A 21,980-nucleotide genomic window follows, 5' to 3' on the forward strand; every position below is an offset into this window, starting at 1 on the left:
GGTAAAAATATGGGGTGGTAACAGACAAAAACAAAGACAGCATACCCAACAGGGGGAGCAACGCACCACACCAGAACGCCTTATTTAACATATATGGGATCAGGAACATGAGGCGGGTATATACCAAATTTAAAAAAATCTGTAAAAAAACAATAACAACACAACATAATGGGTAAGAACGAAATACATCAAAAAGTCTATTTAGCAAAGAAACATATTACAATAAAGACAAGAAGGAGCAAATACAATAGACAAAATATTAAATTTCAAGTTAGAGATGAAAGACCAGCAATCTCCATTGAAGATGAAGAGTGAGAATGAATGAATTTCTTGAGATCAGCAAGGTTTTCAAACGAGGAAGTCTTGTTTAAGAATGTGACCTTAAAAAGGCAAGGATGGAAAAGTCCATATTGTGCACCAAGAAAACGAAGAGCTGGACGACGATCCAGAAACTTCTTTGGCTGTGGCTGACGAAACATCTTGAGAAATGAAGAGTCTGGCACCAGTCCAAGAAAGTTGTTTTTTAAGTTTGGCTGATTTAAGACTTTTAAAAGGTCAGTGTATTCCAAAAATAGAAGAATTACTCCACGAGGTTTGGAAGGAGCAGAAGAGGAAGATAAACGCAGACCCAATCGATGAATAGAAAAAAGTAGCATTTTAAGCAATGTGGGCAATTTTCTGAGGAGAGAAATGCAGGCAGAGGAAACAAAATGGCGACCGCTGATTAGCAAAAAAAAGGTTCACCTGCAAAGAATAATAGTCAAACAGAATAAATGACCAAATGAAGGCAGCAATCCATAGAGTAGGTGTTCCGATTCAGGAAACACCAAACAGCCATCTTAAATACCTCTGAAAACACCGTTATCTTGATTGCGATCTCCGACACGGTGCGGAGCTCCGCAGCTAAGCAGCCACCTTGGGTCGTGTCGCGAGCCCATCCCTCCAGTAGTTTAAAGTCTTAAAATAAATAGAGGTTGAAAGCACCAAAAACAGTAGTCAAAATCTCATGGGTAATTAAATTGTCTGTTAGTTTTCACATTCATAAATCTCCCCTAAAATATTTTCTTTAATGAAAATATTTAAATTCAAGAGTTTTATATCTGTTCCAAGCAAGCACATGATTTTCTGTCTAAAACTACTATATCAAGGTATCTATAAACGAACACCTGCCAGATAAAAATGATTTAACAATTGTGCAATATTCTGCCATATTGTACTACTAAATATTGAGTTTAAGAATATCAAGATACAATAATATCGTCGACAAAATATCGAAGCTCAAAATATTGATAGACGATTGCTTGTAGAAAAAGTATAGATGTACAATTAACTCCACATCTACAAACCTTGAAGATATATACCCTCAAGGTACATTATATGTGGAGTTAGGTATAGAAAATCTATGCTTACTTTTTGATATTTAGGATTCCGCATTTTGTTCTAGACATTTTTGTACCTCAATATTCTAGATTCGATATTCACGGACCATGCCCTTCGGCCATGAGTACGTTTGAATGTGAATGGCTAATCCCATGCAAGGGGAAGCAAACAGGTTGTGAACGCTCACATACTCAAGAGATTGTGCGCATTCTCTGACTCCTTTCTCACCCTTCCCCTAACCCTCGTACATATGATCAGAGATTTTCTATAGCAAAGAACTGGAGTTATTCCCAATTCAGATTGGGAAGGGGTAGAGATCACTTCCAAACTTGGTGGGTGTACATGGGTAGTGAATTTTTCATACTGAAATTTTGTTTTCTGTGAGCTCGAGGATACGAAGGTATACATTGACACATCAGGCTGCGTTTCCATAGTGTGTAATTGTACAGCATTTGCAATTATATTTTATTAAAAAGGCAAGTTTTCAAATGTCAGGTGACCAAAAGTATAACTTAAACCAAAAGTATAACTTTTCTACCTTTCGGTATTCACAAAAGGACTTACAAGTAGTATCTTTACGCCTGTGGAGGTTCCACTCTGATTGTGGAGGTTTTGCCCGGAGTGTGGAACCTCCGCCTGAGTGCGGAACCTCTGCAGGCGTAAATATACTATTTGTAAGTCCCTTTGTGAGTACTGAAAAATTATAAAGTTATAGTTTGTCCTAAGTTAGACTTTTAGTCTAACTTTACCTTTGTGAATCGGGTCCATAGTGTCAGGAAACACAGAAAAGCACTGGGCAGCTCAATTATTTATACCACAAGCTGTCATGATTTAATGGTTCCCTTAGTGTACTCCGCAATGAGAAATGTATTGTTAAATGACAGGAAGAGGAAAAAAAGAGATAAAAAAACAATAGTAGGTATGTCCACATGTATTAATTGGTAAAGATCATCAAAAGTGCTAAGTAGAGAGGTGAACGTTTTATAGAAACACATTATTTTTTATTTGTAATGTGTTCACAATAGTGAGCCATGGCTATAACTTGTTAAAATGTGTTCATTCCTTAGCTCATTTTTATTTAATCAAAGGCAAGAATATTGCACTGCTAAATGTATGTATTTTACAAATCATAAAGGGTAGTGTTCTGGTCCCAGCAGAAGTTGCAGAGCGTAAAAAGAGAGATCATTGAGACACTGTTTAGCTTCTGATGTTGAGTGGTAGCTGGTGAACTTTGAAAGTAGTTGGGCATAATAATTGTCCTGAGTTGTAGCAAGGGAGTGAATTGAGTGAGCCAATCTCTTCAGGGAGCTTCAGGGGGTTCTACCCCAAGAGTATTTAGCAAAATAGTGCATTTTAAAGCACACTTTTGATATAACGTTTCTAAAAAAAAGTTATTGACTCTGAAAGAGCACTCATTAAATATCCACGTCCTTTCATGGTGCGCCAAAAGCAATGAAACAGGATGCTCCCGAGGACTTTACCTCATTTTTTCCAAAATATTCTATGAGATCTCCCATGTATCAAAATTCTGAAAACGCCATTTTAGTAAGTTGCCATTGGCTATCCCCAACTATTTATTTCTTGTGCCAGTGTCCTGGGTCACATGACTGTGAATGGATCTGCTGTTGGGGCTTGTGTGTTCCTCCCAGACAGTGGCACAAAGGAGACAAGGTGGGGGCAGGATGGGCCATCCTGCCAAGACGGCTGGGAGCGGAGCTGTTTCCTGCCTAGTGGCAGCTCGCAGAGGGAGTGCTGCGGGCAGGGGGGGGGGCAGGGTAAGGGGGTAGTGGGGTAGGACATACGATGGTATGTAGTGAGGTAAGTAAATAAATAAATAAAACTATTTACCTTGTGCTCGCTGCATCGCCGAGTTGGCGATGCAGCGAGTGCACGGTAAATAGTAAAAAGAGGCTCTCTCTGCATCCTTCAATGAAATGAAAGCCTCTTTCATTGGACTCGCCTGCCTACCTATGGGGTGGATGTTTTTCATGCTACATCATTACAGATAATCTAAATCAGAATTTGTTTGCAGGCTATTGACATACACGTTATTGTGTTAAACCCCATTGTATTCTCAACCTGTGCTCAAAAGTGTAGCATCGATTAGCACAGCAGGAGCAGTTAGAACATGTTCACAGTGATGAGAGTGGAGAACTGAACCACCAATGATAGCTTCCTTTTATTACTCAAGCAAGAGGCGGGGGCATTTGGCCGATGGCACCATTGCTCTGCCCATGAGCATAGCAGGTGCTCTCAGACAAACTGCACACCAACCCCCGCTTGACATTTTCGAAAGGCCTGGAAGTGAGCACCAGATTTCTGCACTGAGGGAGCTGAGGATTGCTGAGACTCAGAGCCTGGGGGGTCTGCCAGGAGTTCCCAGGGAGGCCCTTGGTCCCTATCTGGGCTGCTTCCTCCTTTCCAGATCATTACCCAATCACTCGCAGCCTTTCAAGGTCAGCAGCCCTTCACTCTCGCTGGCCTGATGGCCCGTGACTGCAAAATAAAATGTCAGCGATGTACGTCACCGGCCTGTTTCACCGAAGACACAACCCTCTCCTGCGGGGCTTGAGTCGAGGGTAAATGTGGGTGGACGCCGTCTACCCACTATTTTCAGTGGATAGATGCCGTCTACCCTGCTGCGCTCCACTTTCAGCGGAGTGCGCGTTCCTTTCCTACTTCTCCCAGAATTCACAGAAATAGGCTGAACTCGTCCCGATGTAATTTTCTGACCCCGGGGCACTTTCAGCAGCACCCACACATTGGCTGCTTTTGTTCAGAGCAGAAACGTGCAGGCAGGGAAGGGGCTTATCAGATTCCAGCTTCGTCCATAACAAAAGCATGAGTTAGGGGGCCATTAGGCCTTTTTTGTTGCAGTATCCTGGTTGGGAGCTATCGGGAGCCTTACACCTAGATGCAATGGAGGGGAAACAAAGGCTCACATCTTATCACTTCACTAGTACTTAAGAGAGAAACTCTTATGACTTTGTTTAGTCCCTGTTTACAAGAGATATGCATATACTGTAAGAATGTTAGATGTGTTGGTTCCCCCAGCATTTACACAAATAACAGTTTAAATACCACTATTTTGTTTTGTTTTATTTCTTTTATAGCGCTTTAGCACTACTCATCCCAATTAAGGGTTTTAGAGCGCTTTACATCACATGTACAGATTATACATTGACAATAAATCATATGTGTGTACATCAATATAAAGTATGTGTTACATATTATAGTCAGGGTTACACGGTGTAGGAGCTACATGTCCTTCGTACCTCACTGTGCTCTATTAGAAGCATTACAATTTATGAACTGCGTGTAACAAAAATATCTCTGCCTTAAAAGCAGTAACCCACTTACCCATTCACATAAAAATAATCTGTCATCCGCATGTTACATAATGTGCTTTGCAGGAGACAAAATAACCCTGTATGTTTCTTTGATTTATAACTAGGACTAGGCAAAGCACAGATCTCTCCAGCAAATACAAATGTGTTATCCTCCAGAATTATCTTACCAATATTATTATTATTCCCTGAGATTTAGCTGGCACACAAAGATCTCTGCAGCAGGTGCCTCAACCCCATAAGATATTTTAAAATACAGACATTGCAACCAGTTAAGCAGAACAGATATACTACCACACTTCTCCTTCTTGCCAATTTCTTTGTGGCAGTGTTTAAAAAACAAAATTATAAATTGAGGCCCAGATTCTGCGTTGGGGTTGTGTCAATATTTTGGCACAACGCCAGTGCAAAATCTATTTTGTTAAATATTGTAATGAACTCAAATGTACTCATGATAGACCTGCTAAACATATGTTAGGTCTTAAGATCCAGAACCCCGCAGCCAGACTCGTCCTCGGAACACCACGCCATGAGCACATGACCCAACACCTACGAGACCTCCACTGGGCCCCCGTCGAGAAGAGGGTCACTTTCAAGGTCCTCATCCACGCCTACAAACCCCTCAACAACATCGGACCCAAATACCTCAACGAGAGAGTCTACTTCCACGTACCCAAGATGAACCTCCGCTCCGCCGACATCGCCCTGGCAGAAGTCCCTCGCATCCGCAGGAACAGAGCAGGTGGGAGAGACTTCTCCTACATTGCTGCCAAGACCTGGAACGAGCTCCCTGTGAACATCAGACGCTCCCCTACCCTGCACACGTTCAGGAAGGACCTCAAGACCTGGCTCTTCAACTAATCCGGAGCTGCCCCCCCCCCAGCGCCTTGAGACCCTCACGGGCGAGTAGCACGCTTCATACACCCCCTGATTGATTGATTGATTGATTGATAAGATCTGATGTCACTTTCTGTGAGGTCATTGGTTGTAATGTCACATGCGATTTCACGCTTGTGATGTCACCTCCTGTGATATCACACGCGATGATGTCACATGATTGTGAAAAATCCAAGTGTTACACAAAGAATGAGTGTCGTAAATGCCCCACCCTCAATTCATCTGGTAGTGCCTTTTGGAACACTCTGTTGCAAATACATTACTAAAGCTGGGGTTATAGCACATGGTTATTTACAAACTGCACAACAAACAAAACAAAATCGGCCTTTCCATTTACATTCCCTTTACCCAAGCAAGACTGTTGCACAATGCACTTTACAAAATACTCTCATTTTGCAGTCAGAGAAAGTAAACACCAATCTCAGGGTTAAAGGAATAGGCAGAAATCGGTCAGAAGACATGGCCTGAAGTTTGACTTCTGCCTTTGAACCCATAGCTAACGTGGTCATTTTTATTGCTCATTCATCTTCTAAACTTCAGCACCCCTAATTCCAGCGCCTATTATACACATATCTTTCTGTGGGCACTAAAGTCCCTGTGCTTTCTGCTAGCTTAATAGGTCTTTGCTGCTTGAAATTAAATAATTATATGATGAACTAAGAGAAATGTGTGAATAGCAGAGGCCTGGGGCAAATTGTTGAAGCTTGCATGAGGCCAGGAAGGATTTAAAGAGTGCGTCCTGCTGTGAGGTATAGGGCGCATCAATGAGTTGGACGCCCCCTGTCGTGCAGGATCTATCTATCTATCTATCTATCTATCTATCTATCTATCTATCTATCTATCTATCTATCTATCTATCTATCTATCTATCTATCTATCTATCTATCTATCTATCTATCTATCTAGACTGCCTTAGTGGGCGGGTACCAATATTCATGCCGCAATTGTGACAACACATATATGCCAAGACTGTGAATTACTCAAACTTGAACTTTATATCCAATTGGCAAACCTGGGCAGAGATTCTAAGACCCAAATCCGGTATGAAGGTGTCTCTGAATGACTGCATGAACCATAAGTGTAAAGGTGGGCAGCACACTTCCACGACCAGAGAGAAGTGTGAGGACTATAAACAGCCCCCTAAACTACCATAAACGGCAAATGACCCCTTTGTACTTACATTGGTGGTAATCTCTCATACCTCTCCCAGTCTCCCTCGGTCTCAGTGTCCGTGGTGATATAGGGTGACAAGACGTTTTTCCCGCCTAGGTGGTACGAGATCTCCTTCCTCTTCCTCTGTTACGACACATGCCCATCCACTGATCAATGGCCTCCTTTGCGTGCCATGGTGCTGCCTGTCCCCATGCAATATTTCTGCATGCGTGAAAGCATGATTTTACTAGACACAGTAGCATGCATTTCACTAGACACATTACCCTAACGTGTACACATGTGACTGCAGACACATATGTCTAAACGGTCTCTATCATGCATAATATCACTCATGGATGTATTGGCCTTTGTGACTTGTGTGCTTACATTCTTTGTCTGCACTTAGGGGCAAGTGTATATTCCCCCCTCCTCTCTTCCTACAAGTCACTTTACACCACATAATACTAAAAACATTGTTTTTAAAACTATGGAATTGGGATTATTCGCAGAAAACTACAATATGGTTCGTTTTACAACATTTGCCACCAGTCTCATGGCGTCATGGTGCAGTAAAAACACGCGTGTCACTAGTACCTATAGGATGGAAAAGGCAGCATAACAGGCGCTATCCTGCTGAACGCCTAAGATCTGAAACACCAGCCTGGAACAGATCTGCCAGGCTCCACTCTACTACACTTATACAAGGAGCTGAAAAAATATCAAACCCTCACCTTGATGCCGGAACACCCCTAAAGTGTTCTCTCTTCCACCCTTTTTCATCTCAACACCTCTACTATCCGCAGGCTGCTCTTCCACTCCCCTTCTGCCCACAACCCTCGGTATGCCCTACCTGAGGGCTATTCCCTCTCCATTATACAATCTTCTCCTTGCCTCTTATGGTGTATTGCCACACTCATGCTCCTCTTACTCTCCTATGCTCTACCCACAGACACCCCCCAACTTTTGATGTTTGAATGCACACATTCATGCTAGGCCAGAGCGAAATTCTGCTCCGCTTGCAGAGTTTGTGGAGTTTTTCCCACTCCCCACTCTGCGTAGCGCACGGAGTTCCGAAAAACTCAGAGGACAGGAGTTTTTTCCTCGCTCTCCAGTGTTAAGTTGGAGAGCACGAGCCAGGAAAATCTTACTCCAGACTACCTCCCGGCGAGATTTGTCAACGCGGGTGTTAGAACTGGGGGTCTTTAGTTGGCTTAGGCAGTTACCTTAGGCCAAATAGGGACCCTTGCTTCTAGTCAGGGAAAGGAGGGACATCCTCTTTGATAACCCCTGCTCACCCCTTGTTAGCTTGGTACGAGCAGCCAGCCTTAACTTCAAGGCAATGTGTAAAGTATTTTGAAAAAATCAAGGACCCCCTGTAAATATTTAGGTAAATTCCTAGGACAGGGTAACAAACACAATGAAGGGTATATTCCTAGGCAATTACATTAGATATAAACATAAGCCACTAGGTCAAGAGATATAAAACTGAAAACATAAGAAAAGCTGTTAATGAAAGCCAGTGTACCATACAATAATGAAGGTTAAAACATTTTTTTATTTATTATTAGCAATGTAAAATCATATAGTGTGTTTAAATTAATGAAAAACTTAAACACAATTCAATTTCTAAAAATGTACATAAGTTTTAAAAGAGAACAAACTTTTAAACAAATATCAATAGGTGTACAAACACAATAGCAAAAAAAGTCTATTCAAGCACACAATATAAAATAATAAGAGTGAATCAAAGTATGAACATTATATGAAGTTGCGGCAATGGATTATCTTCAAGATAACTCCGTCCAGGCCTAATTCATGCTCTCTTCTCCTGCTCATTCTGCACTAGCCACTGTTAACCCCCACTGTGCACAGCACCCCTTGCTTTGCATTCAGGCTTGCCCTGTGTAAGTCACATACAGTCATAGCAGTATTCTAGCGCCAGATTGCTCCATTGTGAGTGACAGTGCGCTTTATAGGTTTGAAATTCATTCATCCATTCATTCACAGTGTGCCCTTTAAAGGAAGGAATCGCTAATTCAGCTCTACAGGATTCAAACCTGTTACGTCCAGGTCAACCACACTTGCGTTAACCCACAGAGCTACCTTACTCAAGCTGACAGCACCAGATCTCCGTTGCGTCACCTATCGGGTACATCATTGCTGTTGGGGCAGTCACGCAGCACTTACAGCCCCTCCCCCTTCCCTGGGTGCCCCTGAGCGCACCCTAGCCCTGCTGCTGTACGTTACCCTGACACTTGTTTATCCAGCGCTGCCATTGGCTGTCACTGGAAGCCCTAAGAGGGCGGCAGCTCCCATGTCAATGTAGCCCCGGGCCCCCTGACAGTCCCAGTGTTTCAGGCTATCAGGGAGCCATGAAACACGCCACCTAATTGAGTTAATTACACAGCCAAGTGTCATCTGCAATGTGTCCAGTTCGGACCATTAGGCACAGAATTAGAGTGCGCCCCCTTGATGCCCCGAGCGTTCCCTTGTTGTGCACTCCAGACACGAAGCTTCAGACAAGGGCAGTTTAAGAAGATCTGGGAACATTGCACAACACAAGCACAAGGCGCTGCTCGATAAACACTCAAATAGTGTGCCTAATAACCATTCTGATAGAAAGCCATGTGGGTGAATGGGCATGCTCTGCAGAGAGTAGTGTGTGACTTGGGGATGAGAGGTTCAAGCCTTGCCGGGCTGGCCCAGCCTTTCTCTTTTCCGAGATTAATTAAACAAACTCTAAACCTTATAGGCATCTGTAGTTTTGTACCAGGCCTTGACGAGCACCCGTGCGCTCCAGAAGCCCTCCATAAATAACATTGCTAAATATACACACCTGGGTTGACCATCTCGCGGACTATCGAACTGACTCGCACTGGTTCACAAGGTGATGTTGCAGCAAGAAAAATCATTTTGTCCTTATAAACGTTGCACTACATTGTGATGTGTTCCACAACTCAAGCTGCATTTATTTCCCTATATAGACAATGCAATAATGACAATTCGTTTATAACACACCACAAAATCTCAGAGCTTCATTTGTGTGTGCGTTTACAGTCTCACTCCTTGCTACTCATTTTGAACCACTTTGGAAGGCTAGAATCTGGAGTCAGCCCTATCCGGGAGTCAAACCTTGGTAAAATCTCATTGTGTAGCCAAAACCCTCTGATTATACTTTCGATGAGTTACATATCGTACCTGAAAAGTTCCAACTCTCTATTTTAAAAAAGCACGAAGAGGGCACAGTCCTTCCTGTTTTAACTAAGTGTGTATGAATATCCACTGGAAATTCCCATGTTAGATGTGTTGAGGCGAATTCACGAATATGTGTAAGAGTACGTAAAGGGTTCTGCAGGAGTACTGCTTTGCATACTCCAAAATGGCTTTGTGAATGGGCTCCAAGAAGTTCTAGGGGTGCAATAAATAATAATGGTGAAAAAGAGCATCTCTAATCAGTACCTGTGGATAGAGAGAATAAGAGTGAGCACAGGCCTTTTACAAGGATGCATCCCTGAGGCTTACTATATAGGATTTTGATTGGGGAGATGATGATGTGCCTTCAACCATGCCAGCTTGCGGCTCTAGTAATGCTATGCAATGATTTCAATGTGCTGGTCATGTATAGAATATCCAACCCTAGTATTAAATCAAATACTTACCCAGATTTTTCAAAAATTAAGATATGTGTAAACAAGAACTATAGTAAAAGGAAGGAATATGTTTATTCTGGAAAGCTACTAGTGAGTAAGCGCAAGCCAGTATGCAAATGTCTGACTGATAGAAACAGCAATTCTTCAAAAGTGCAGGTGACACATGCTTGTGGTGCAGAATGTAAATTGTCCTGAAAAAACAGTATACATCAGTCTTATTTACATACTGGAAATAAAGCAACAGTTGTACAGTCAAAACAACGGGATCGCAGTATAAGGTTTGACTATGGTTCAAATATTTTCTTTCAAATAAAAAGGACCATGGTTTACGTTTCGGCCTACTAATATTAAACTTCAAGTCTTCTTCAGGACAAAGATTTTCAAGAAGTTTTTACCACCCTCCCACACATGCCCCCAATAAAATTCGGCAAGGCAGGAAGAAAATGTCAGTCCATACTAACATAATGACCATAGAGAGAGGAGCAAAATGATTAGGGCAAACATTTCATATCAAAAAGGGTTTAAGGTCTTAGCAATAAGACCAGAAGATGGATAAAATAGTCCTGTGCTGAGACAGACCCTCAGTGTCGGAGCTGGTCACTAAATGGCCATGGTGATGAGATCTAATCATGGAGTACCATTCACATCCGATGAAACCCTTTTTCAGCATCTAAAGCTATGGCTATCAACTTTTTATCTGACTGCTTAGCAAGAGAGCCTCGGGTAAAGGTAGCTAATCTTCCTTTGACAAAGCCCATTTGCTCAAGTCCTTTAGTAAATGGTATAATATTCCCAAGTCTCTTACCAAAGATATTGACGACTTTGCAGTCAACATTTATTAATGTTAGGGACCTAAACATGCTTTGGGTCAAAGTGGCTTTTGCTACATCGAGAAATTATGTATGTAGTTATGCATGTTGTAATTCTGTATCACAAATGTATCTCTGTTTGTGGTATTTCTACAGCGTGAACCCAGCCAAAAGGCAGTGGACAGCTGCACAGGGGCATTTATAAATGTTTTTACCTGGAACCTTTATTCACTGGACAAAAAGTTCTAGTTGGGGGAAGAATTCATATGAGAATCCCCATTAAACTTCAAAGGTAAACCGACAAAAAATAGTGTTAGCAAACACTGCCGGACTCTGACACTCTCCTCTGTGGGGGCCGGGTGATTCCAGTGATTGTCAAAGTGGAGATACAGGGGCCTAAGAGGTGAAATACAACAAAGCTTCATTAACATGTAAATGGTCTTTTAAAGACCTGTGAAGTACTCGGGTGTGGCTGTGTGCCCGCGCTGGGAAGCTGTCTCAGTGGAGCTGTGTATGCGCGCTGACACACACAGGAGGTGAGATGACAGACGGTGATGGAGGGAGAGGGAGGGAGAGGGAGACAGAGGGAGAGAGACAGAGGGAGAGGGAGGGAGACAGGGAGGGAGACAGAGGGAGAGAGACAGAGGGAGAGAGACAGAGGGAGAGGGAGGGAGGCAGAGGGAGAGAGACAGAGCGAGAGGGAGGGAGACAGAGGGAGAGAGACAGAGGGAGAGGGAGGGAGACAGAGGGAGGGAGAGAGACAGGGAGGGAGACGGAGGGAGGGAGACGGAGACAGGGAGGGAGATGGAGTCAGGGAGGGAGATGGAGACAGGGAGGGAGATGAAGACAGGGAGGGGGAGGGAGACGGAGGGAGGGAGATGGAGGAAGAGGGAGGGAGACAGAGGGAAAGGGAGGGAGACAGAGGGAGGGCGAGAGACAGGGAGGGAGACAGAGGGAGGGCAACAGAGGGAGGGCGACAGAGAGGGAGACAGAGAGGGAGGAGGGAGACAGAGGGAGGAGGGCGAAGGAGGGAGGGTGACGGAGGGAGGGAGACAGGGAGGGAGACAGGGAGAGAGACAGGGAGAGAGACAGGGGGAGAAACAGGGGGAGAGGCGGAGAGAGAGACAGGGAGAGAGGGAGCGAGAGACAGGGGGGAGAGGGAGGGAGAGGGAGTGGGAGAGAGGGAGAGGGAGGGGGAGGGAGGGGGGAGGGAGGAAGGGAGAGGGGGAGGGAGGAGGAGGGGGGGAGAGAGAGAGATGTGTGTATGCCGAGTCTGGTGGCTCAGTGGACGAAGGCGTCTGCTGCAGGGGCCTGTGTTCAACCTCATGGTCACAATTATTTTTTGCTTTAGCCCAGCCCCTCCCCCTCTGAACCCGCCCCCACCGGTGCGGCCCTCGGCCACAAACCACACTGTAAATTTGGCCCCCGAGAGAAAGTTTGTGAGTACCCATGGTATGGATCAATATACGTATTGGGTCACAGGGAGGCAATGCGCGTGCTGCGGGATGGGGCGGGGACTCACAGATCAAGCCTGCGCGAGGGAGAGGGAGAGGGAGGGAGACAGGGAGGGAGACAGAGGGAGAGAGACAGAGGGAGAGAGACAGAGGGAGAGGGAGGGAGACAGAGGGAGAGAGACGGAGGGAGAGGGAGGGAGACAGGGAGAGAGAGGGAGGGAGACAGAGGGAGGGAGAGAGACAGGGAGGGAGACGGAGGGAGGAAGGCGAAGACAGGGAGGGAGATGGAGACAGGGAGGGAGACGGAGACAGGGAGGGAGACGGAGACAGGGAGGGGGAGGGAGACGGAGGGAGGGAGATGGAGGAAGAGCGAGGGAGACGGAGGGAAAGGGAGGGAGACAGAGGGAGGGCGAGAGACAGGGAGGGCGACAGAGGGAGGGCGACAGAGGGAGGGCGACAGAGGGGGGGCGACAGAGGGAGGGCGACAGAGAGCGAGACAGAGAGGGAGACAGAGGGAGAGAGGCAGAGGGAGAGAGACAGAGGGAGAGGGAGGGAGACAGAGGGAGAGAGACGGAGGGAGAGGGAGGGAGACAGGGAGTGAGACAGAGGGAGATGGAGACAGGGAGGGAGACGGAGACAGGGAGGGAGACGGAGACAGGGAGGGAGACGGAGCCAGGGAGGGGGAGGGAGACGGAGGGAGGGAGATGGAGGAAGAGCGAGGGAGACGGAGGGAAAGGGAGGGAGACAGAGGGAGACAGAGGGAGGGCGAGAGACAGGGAGGGCGACAGAGGGAGGGCGACAGAGGGAGGGCGACAGAGGGAGGGCGACAGAGGGAGGGCGACAGAGAGGGGGACAGAGAGGGAGACAGAGGGAGGAGGGCAACGGAGGGAGGGCGACGGAGGGAGGGAGACAGGGAGGGAGACAGGGAGAGAGACAGGGAGAGAGACGGGGAGAAACAGGGGGAGAGACAGGGAGAGAGAGACAGGGAGAGAGGGAGAGAGAGACAGGGGGGGAGAGGGAGGGAGAGGGAGTGGGAGAGAGGGAGAGGGAGGGGGAGGGAGGGGGGAGGGAGGAAGGGAGAGGGGGAGGGAGGAGGATGGGGGGAGAGAGAGAGATGTGTGTATGCCGGGTCTGGTGGCTCAGTGGACGAAGGCGTCTGCTGCAGGGACCTGTGTTCAACCTCATGGTCACAATGGTTTTTTTGCTTTAGTCAAGCCCCTCCCCCTCTGAACCCACCCCCACCAGTGCGGCCCTCGGCCACAAACCACACTGTAAATTTGGCCCCCGAGAGAAAGTTTGTGAGTACCCATGGTATGGATCAATATACGTATCGGGTCACAGGGAGGCAATGCGCGTGCTGCGGGATGGGGTGGGGACTCACAGATCAAGCCTGCGCGAGGATAGGCTGGCTGCAGGGGTGAAGGCCCCAGGGCCAGCCCCCCCTTCTCTGGATGTGTTAGCTTGAATTAGGGCGGCGTAACGTGTACTGTCAGCTTTAGCACATTTCTTAATTGAAACCCCCAGACCAGAAATCTCAACCCTGAGGAACACATGCCGCTCTGCATGCATCGGGGTCTTCAAATGAGACGAGTCTGCTGAGCCCTCCCCCTTCCCTGAGAGAGGGGTGGGAGAGGAGGCGAAGGAGAAATTGACATTCTTTACTCATGGTATAGAAGGCGTGGTGCATAATTCATACAGTTCTATGTAGCCCTGATTCCCATGGTTGTTTCAGTTTATTATTATTCTAGGCAGGCATACAACAAAATGATTCTAAATGCACTAACTTCAAAAGGATGAACGGCTGAGTCTTCCATGCCGGAATTTAAACCTGCGACCAGCAGGTTACAGACCTCTGCAGAGAAGGCACTCACCCACTGAGCAGCTACCAACTTTATGAGAAGCGCTGAACCTTTTTTAAGTCAAATGCTTAATCATCAGTTTATTAAACTCAGACTCGTGAAAGGTTGAGTCATCCTGCCTGAATTCAGTCTTGTGATCTGCAGGTTGCCCACAGATTTCTGCAAACAGCGCATAACATTGAGTTTTGCTATTAATGTGTAAGCGCCAATTTGAATTTAATAAACTCAGGTCCTCGTTTACTAGATTTTTACGGCATCTGGGCAGCGTCGCAAGGATTCTTGCTGCGCTCCCCTACGTCAAAAGAAAAGGGCAGGAATGCTCTGAGTCTATAAGATACAGCGCAATCCTGTCCTCTCTCCCTGTGCTGGCGCTTAAGTGACTGCCTTGCGCCAATGCAGGCGCCCTTGCACCATGGTGCAAAGCAGGCCCGGTTCTAGCGGGTGGGCAGGGTGGGCCAGGCCCACCCAAGCATGAGCCTGGCCCACCCAAACAATGAGCCTTGGCCCTCGAGGTGAGGACATGAAGGCCAATAGAAAATGGGCACTATAATTTAAAACGTTCGTTGTTTTTCTACCTGTTCTGGGAGTTACATGATTGGGCATGGCTGTGAGAAAAAGCCCAGACCCAATCACGTAACTCCTTTTAGAAAGGTGGGCTATGTCCTGCAGGTGCAATAGGGGCATGGCAAGGGGACACATTCTTTATTTGGCACAGAGTCGCTTTTGCCTAACGTCCTGCTGCATGGATATTTCCTTTTTCATTTCAACACAGGAGAAAAGAAGTTTGTTTATTCTGATTGACCTTTTCTGACCCCTGGAGCTGCCTGTCAGATCAGGCTGTGACACAAAGTTTGACTATTCCAGTAGGTAAGATAATATGTTACTATTTGGTCTTATTTTTAAAATCTGCACAGGCCCAGTAAGGCACATACTTTGGTATGCTTCATTTGAATCGTTTTTATCAGGGATGCAAGACAACAATAAAAATGTCCAGATATCTGGTGATTAATGATCCTGCTGGATGGCAATCCTTTGTTGGTAGTTTTGAAATGCAGATAAGCTGTATTTTATGTAGATAGCTCAGTGGGTTACTGCCTTTGTCACATAGATTCTTGTGTTACTTGCAGTTCAGAAATTATACTCCTAACATAGGACCTATGAACTGTCATCAAAGAGCTGCATACAAACATGAATGGTATGATTAGAATTTCACTTTGTTTTGTGTTGCTATATACTTAGAACTTCCCCAATCTTTCATTATTTAAATTTTTCTGAAAAGAGTTTGGGCAGATATACATTTTTATTAGTAATGCCAATCCTCAACCACTAGGGTATGCTTTAAATCCTGAGTTCGTGCTTCCTCAGCCCAAACCCTCTTAAAATATACTGCCTACCATTATGGACGACATGTGATTCCTACACCTTGAAATCCTCATTAGCTTATGTGTCATTCCCTATAGACTGATTTACATACTTGTATGATTCATTGTCTCTGTATAATGTGTGCGTGATGTAAAGTATTGTGACACCCTACACTGATATGAATAGCGCTATACAACAAATGAAATGCATATGAGAGAAGGGCTACGGAGAGATGAAGGGCACTGTTGGAGGGTGGTAGCAATGGTATCTGCGGAGAAAGAGTTAATAGGTGTGGCGCCAAAAATGACTTTCGCACTAGTGCTAAAGCCGGCCCTGTCATGGCCTTTCTGTTTTTATTTAATCAGCAGTCAGGTAATTAGGGCAACTGTGGAACAAATTTTAAAGTGCGTGCTAATTATATTTACTGCTATATTCAATGTTTTAAGTTTGTAGGTGATATTAGCAATGTTTTTTACAGGAATAAAGAAAGTGGAGCTGGATGGTGGCTGATATGGGGCTGTGGCCCAAAGGTCAGCTGTGAGATAAGGTGCACAGGAGAGGGATGGTAGAACAGTGGATAATCAGGCCTGGAAGTACTTGTGTTGAAGCCTGTCCTGTTGGAATTTGAGGGTTTGCACTTAGGTCCAGACATTGCTCTTAATTTTAAATAACTCTCCACATGCTCTGTATACACACAGAATCGATCTGTTGTATCATGGCGACTGTTTGCAAGTATGATGTAATCTAGGGCTTGTAGGCTACTACAAGAAATGACAATTTGGGCCCACAGTGGCCCACACAAATGCACCCTTGGCCCACCCAAATAAAAATTCCTGGAGCCGGGCCTGGTGCAAAGGGAATTATTGTTTTTGTGCAGGAGGGGACAGCTTCCTGCACACAAACAATCAACGGAGACAATGTTCCTCTTTCTATGTGTGCTGCTGAATGCAGCACACATAGAAAGAGGAAAGAACAAAGATAAATACGTTCTTTCTACTTTGTGCCTGCCCTACGCCTCCCCTGGGAGACGTAGGCTTTTGATGCATTCCCAGGTTTACAGGATGCTGTATGTGAGGAAGTGCCATCTTTCTTGCATGGTATGCCCCCACTTTTTGCTGAATAGCTGATGTACTTTGCCTGAGTGTGCCCTGGGCTCCTGCCAATCAGGTACCCAGGGCCTGTGTTCCTTCCCTAAAACTGCATTGAAGCCTAAACCAAATTGGCATCTCTGGCCACATGTCAGCCCCTGGTAAATGGTACCATAGGTACCCAGGGTACTGTGACCAGAGAAGGCCCCTAAGGGCTGCAGCACTCATTGTGCCACCCTTAGAGGCCCTGCACCCTGACACACACACACTGCCTTTGCAGGCTGGGTGTCTGGGTGCGGAACAAAACAAAGAGACAACATGACACACATCCCTGTGTGCCATGCCCACAAACCACTGCCCTGGCATACATCAGTCACCCCTCTAGCTGGGTGCCTTATGCCAGTGGTGAGGGTACAGGTGCATACCCCTACAGTGCCCAGGTCCATTCCTGGGCCCTGTAAGTACAGTGCTGCCATTAAGAGTATATGGTGCTGGGAGGTTGTCATTACGAACTCCACAGCACCATAATGGCTGCACTGAAGACTGGGAAGTTTGGTATCCAACTTCTCAGCACATTAAACCCACACTGATGCCAGTGTGGGATTTAATGTAAAATGCACCACAAAGGGCATCTTAGAGATGCCCCGGAACAACGACCAACTACCAGTGACCTGACTGAGTGGCTGCGCAGGCTGCCACCACCAGACATGTTTCTGGACCCTGGGTCGAGAGCCTGCTGCTCTCGGGGGCCCGAAACAATGCACATCCTGGGGCGAGGTGCCAAGCCTCCTCCCCCAGGATGGGCAGGGTTCACGAAGGAGAAGCTTCAAAGGCATACCACCTTTGTGATCCTCTCCAGACCACTTGCTGTACTCAGCAACTGGTCCCCACTGGTTCTACCCCCCCACTTTGGGCGGGAGACCCGACGGGAAAAATAAAGTGAGGAAGATCGGTGTGCTCATCTCTGCCAAGTCCACCCCTAAGGTGGGAGGCGAGGTGAAGCACAACCTCGAGTCCCCGCCATCTTGAGGAGGGGGGGTACCCAGCCAATCAGGGACAGGCTCCTGCCCCCCCTCCCACTGGAGAGTGGCAGAATATGGGGTGTACCCATCCCAGGGACGGGACCCATTGGTCCATGCCCTTTACCTACCTGCAATGCCCCTAAATGGAGTATTTAGGGGCACCCTGAACCTTCCTTCCTTAGATCCAGCAACCACAAGAAAAGAAGAAGAAGAAGGACGAGAAGCCTTGCAGAGCGAACAAGAGGACGACGCCCACTGACTTGGCCCCAGCCATACCGGCCTGTCTCCCCTCGAACCTGCTCCTGCAAAACCCCGGCATGTCCAGTGGCCAGCAACCTCAAAAACCCCAGAGGACCTGCCTGCATTCACTTTCCAAGCTTCTTCTCCCGTGAACACCGGACGTGTTTGAACTGCCGCTTCTGGTGCCAGCCAGAAACCATGAATCCAGCACACTCTGCACCCGCCGAGCCTGGCCTGTGTTTGAGTGAACAAACACCACGAGGAGGTCCCACCGGTGATCCTGACCCAAGATCCGGCGACCCCTGACCTGCCTCAAGCCTCCAGACGACGCCTGCAGCCTCAAACCAGGAGACCCCCCTACCGCAACCAGAGCGGGTAAGAAAATCTGACGTCCAAAGGCAGCCCTGCACCCGTCGCCCCACGGCCTTGTGTGCCCAACCCAGTGGTGCCTAACCATCCCTCTACATCCCAACTTACCCCTCGAAGTGGTGGTCACTCCTGGAAGATCTTCGTCCCCATGTCTGCAGTGTTTCTTTGTCCCGGAGAATCTCCATTGAACTCAACAGGGCACCCGACCTCACAACTGCACCCTGCACCCGGCTGCCCTAGCGCCGCTGAGGGTGCCCCTTTGGTGCTAACTTGGTCCCCAACTTGCCCTGAGCTTAACCCTAGGAGCTTTGCTCCCACAACCCTGTGGCCTGCTTGCCAGCAGCCACCAACCGGTGCCACTGGGGGTGCAAAAACAGTGCATCACTGACCCTGGGAGACCCCTAAGTCTAACCCCAGAACCCTAACTCAAAAGACCGATTACTTACCTTGAAACCGATAACTCATTTTTCATCATAGGATAACATTGACAATTTTTCTCCCAAAAAGTTTCCAAGTGTTGACTTTTGAAAACTGCAAATATTCCTTAAAAATCAGCCGATTAACCAAAACGCATTTTCTCAACTGTTTTCAGGAAATGTCCCAGTGGTGAATCCAGGATCCAGCACTGAGTAAGAAAAGGTAACGATAACCTAACTTACCTGCCAAGTGAATTTCCTCCCATTGGATAAATGTGAAAAAGTTTCTGTCAACTTTTGAAATGCAATAATATTCCTTTAAAATCGTACCTTTAACCAAAGCGCATTTACTCACCTGTTTTTGGGAAACATCCCAGGGCTGAATCTAGGATCCAGTCCTGTGGTAACAAAAGTAATCTGAATAGTAATTAACTGCATCTTACTTAAAAAGCCCATTCAATTGAATGCACTATACCTGCAATGTGTTGCGAACTGCTTTCTTAAACCTGTAACCAAAACCAGTACCAGTTATACTGCAATTCTGAACTGTGTTCAAACAAGTAAATTGCTACTGCAAAGTATTTATATGCTTACCTGTACCAGGCTTGCTTGATTCTAGAAATAAAACAACAGTATATTTTTTTACACAAAACAATTGGCCTAGAGTTCAGTTCTTGAGTGTGTGAGACCATTTGCAGTCTGAGTGTGTACATCAAATGCTTTACACTGTCCTCTGGTACTGCCTTACTGCTCGACCAAGCTACCACTTTAGAGAGTAAGGTTCTATCTAACTTTAACCTCTGCCAAACCTCTGGAGACCCTTGGACTCTATACACACTGTACCTCACTTTGGTTCAGTATATATAGAGCCAGTTTCTTACACTGTATATCTGGGAATGTGTCAAATGCCATGGGTGTTACGTGGGAACAACTTGCCTCCCCATCGCAGTGTGAGGCAAAGCAGCAACGTGCGCTGCGTAGCCTTACACCATATCTACGGGCCATGAAAAGCCACGCATGGTGGCTTTACATGGCCTCGTAGAAATGGGTAGGCCCGGTGCGCCACTGGAATATCATTAAAAGCGATGTTCTGACAGCGCACTGGGCTGGTAAATAAGTCTCTCAGACTTCTGAAAGGCTGAACCTTGACTCTGAATTCAAACCTGCGACCCAAAGGTTACACACAGATACCTGCAACTATCGAACTCACCCGCTATTCTACAGCATTTCTACTCAGCCCTTTCATACACAGACACATTATGTCTCTACATCATCCTCTTTCCGTAAACACCAGACACATGTCAAACAAATGCAAAAATGACCCCAAACAAGGACATAACACTCCATTACACTCTCATGCACACACCAAGGTGCAGCCCATTGTAGCTCACACTGATGTAGTCAGCCTCCAGTGCCATTGACTGTTTGAAACTTCCCATTCATACACAGTGAGGACTATTCTCAAAGCACACTCAAGCGGATCTTGTGGCTTCGTGTCACAACACACAGGGTACTACACTTTTCCATGAATCCTCATGCCAATGTGTATTACTCTTTCCCACTTTTACCTCTATGCAACTTCACGCAACATGGTTCAACTCTTCTCCACTTTCACATATGGTGGGATACTTTGCCACGCATTCTCACACAACAGGGTGCTTCTTTTCCCCAATTTTGGACACAACAGGGTACTCCCACACACTTACTCACACAACAGTGCAAAACTCTTCCCCAGTTTCAAAACACCCGCAACTGAGGTAATGGGTGGGGCTTATGTAGCTATTAACACCCTTGATGATAGTGAAGGGTCGACAAGATGCTTTACTCAGCCATCCGGCCTGCAGATAAGATTGTCACTGGAGAGTAGTCCTGGGTGTCCTACAATGCAGTGCAGTGTGGTGCACCCAGTCTCTATTGTGCAGTTTGATTGTCTAGGGCACTGTAGAAAGCAGTGAATTGTTGTTCCTAAGGTGCAACATAGAGTGATGGATACATTGTATTACACAAAGGAAATGTGGTGTAGTGCTCAAGATACTAATTTGGGGACCTGGATTCAAATCCTGGATCTGGCCCATTCAATTAAAATTTTTTAATTCTGAGCAAATCACTTAATCATCCTGTAGGAATGTGTAAACATTGATGAATGTGCATTGTTCCATTGCTACCCAGCTATATTATTTCATATATATATATATAATAATATGCATTTATTTGTAGGAATTTATAGCACAGACCTAGCCTCAGTGACAGCTGAGAACTTTTCAATGACTAATATAACAGTAGACACCATGTGAGGAACATTAAACATATGATCTCGTCGACGGGCAAGTACAAAGGGGGATGGCGTGTTAGTCTGAAAAAGAGTGTTTTAAATCCCTTCCGAATTGTGAGAGGTTCTTGGCTAGCCCGATGTGTCCTGGTGCATGTCCCCCCATCTGGGAGCCAAGCATTGAAATGCCTGATTCATGGTCCTATTTTTCTTGGCTGTGGCTACACTCAGCATTGGGCTGGTGTTACTCCTTGCTGATCTCAGACTTCCTGCTGTATGCAGTTTTTACATAAGAAAGGAGGCCACTATAAAGAGCTTTGTGGGTTATATCACATATTTTAAATTGGATTTTAGCTTCCAGAGGCAGCCCTTGTTGGTCTCTTAAACAGGGATAGTGTGATCTGATTTCTTGGTTCTTGTGATAAAGCAGGCCGCATGAAGGATGGCTCTGCAGGGAGCTGAGGAGGATTTGTGGAGAATCGCAAGTACTGTCCAGATGAGTTAGCACCAGAGATTCAATCATTCACATGGAGTATGGTGGAGGAATGGAGAGTTTCTTCTTTTTTGTAGGTGTAGTTGACCAGAAGTAGTTTCTATTAGTTGGAGATGTGGTCAGACAAGAAACTTGACATAGAGATTTGATAGACCGGCTGGGGTCGATACTCT

The sequence above is a fragment of the Triturus cristatus genome, chromosome 10, assembly GCF_964204655.1.
Source record: "Triturus cristatus chromosome 10, aTriCri1.1, whole genome shotgun sequence".
Classification (NCBI taxonomy): Eukaryota; Metazoa; Chordata; class Amphibia; order Caudata; family Salamandridae; genus Triturus; species Triturus cristatus.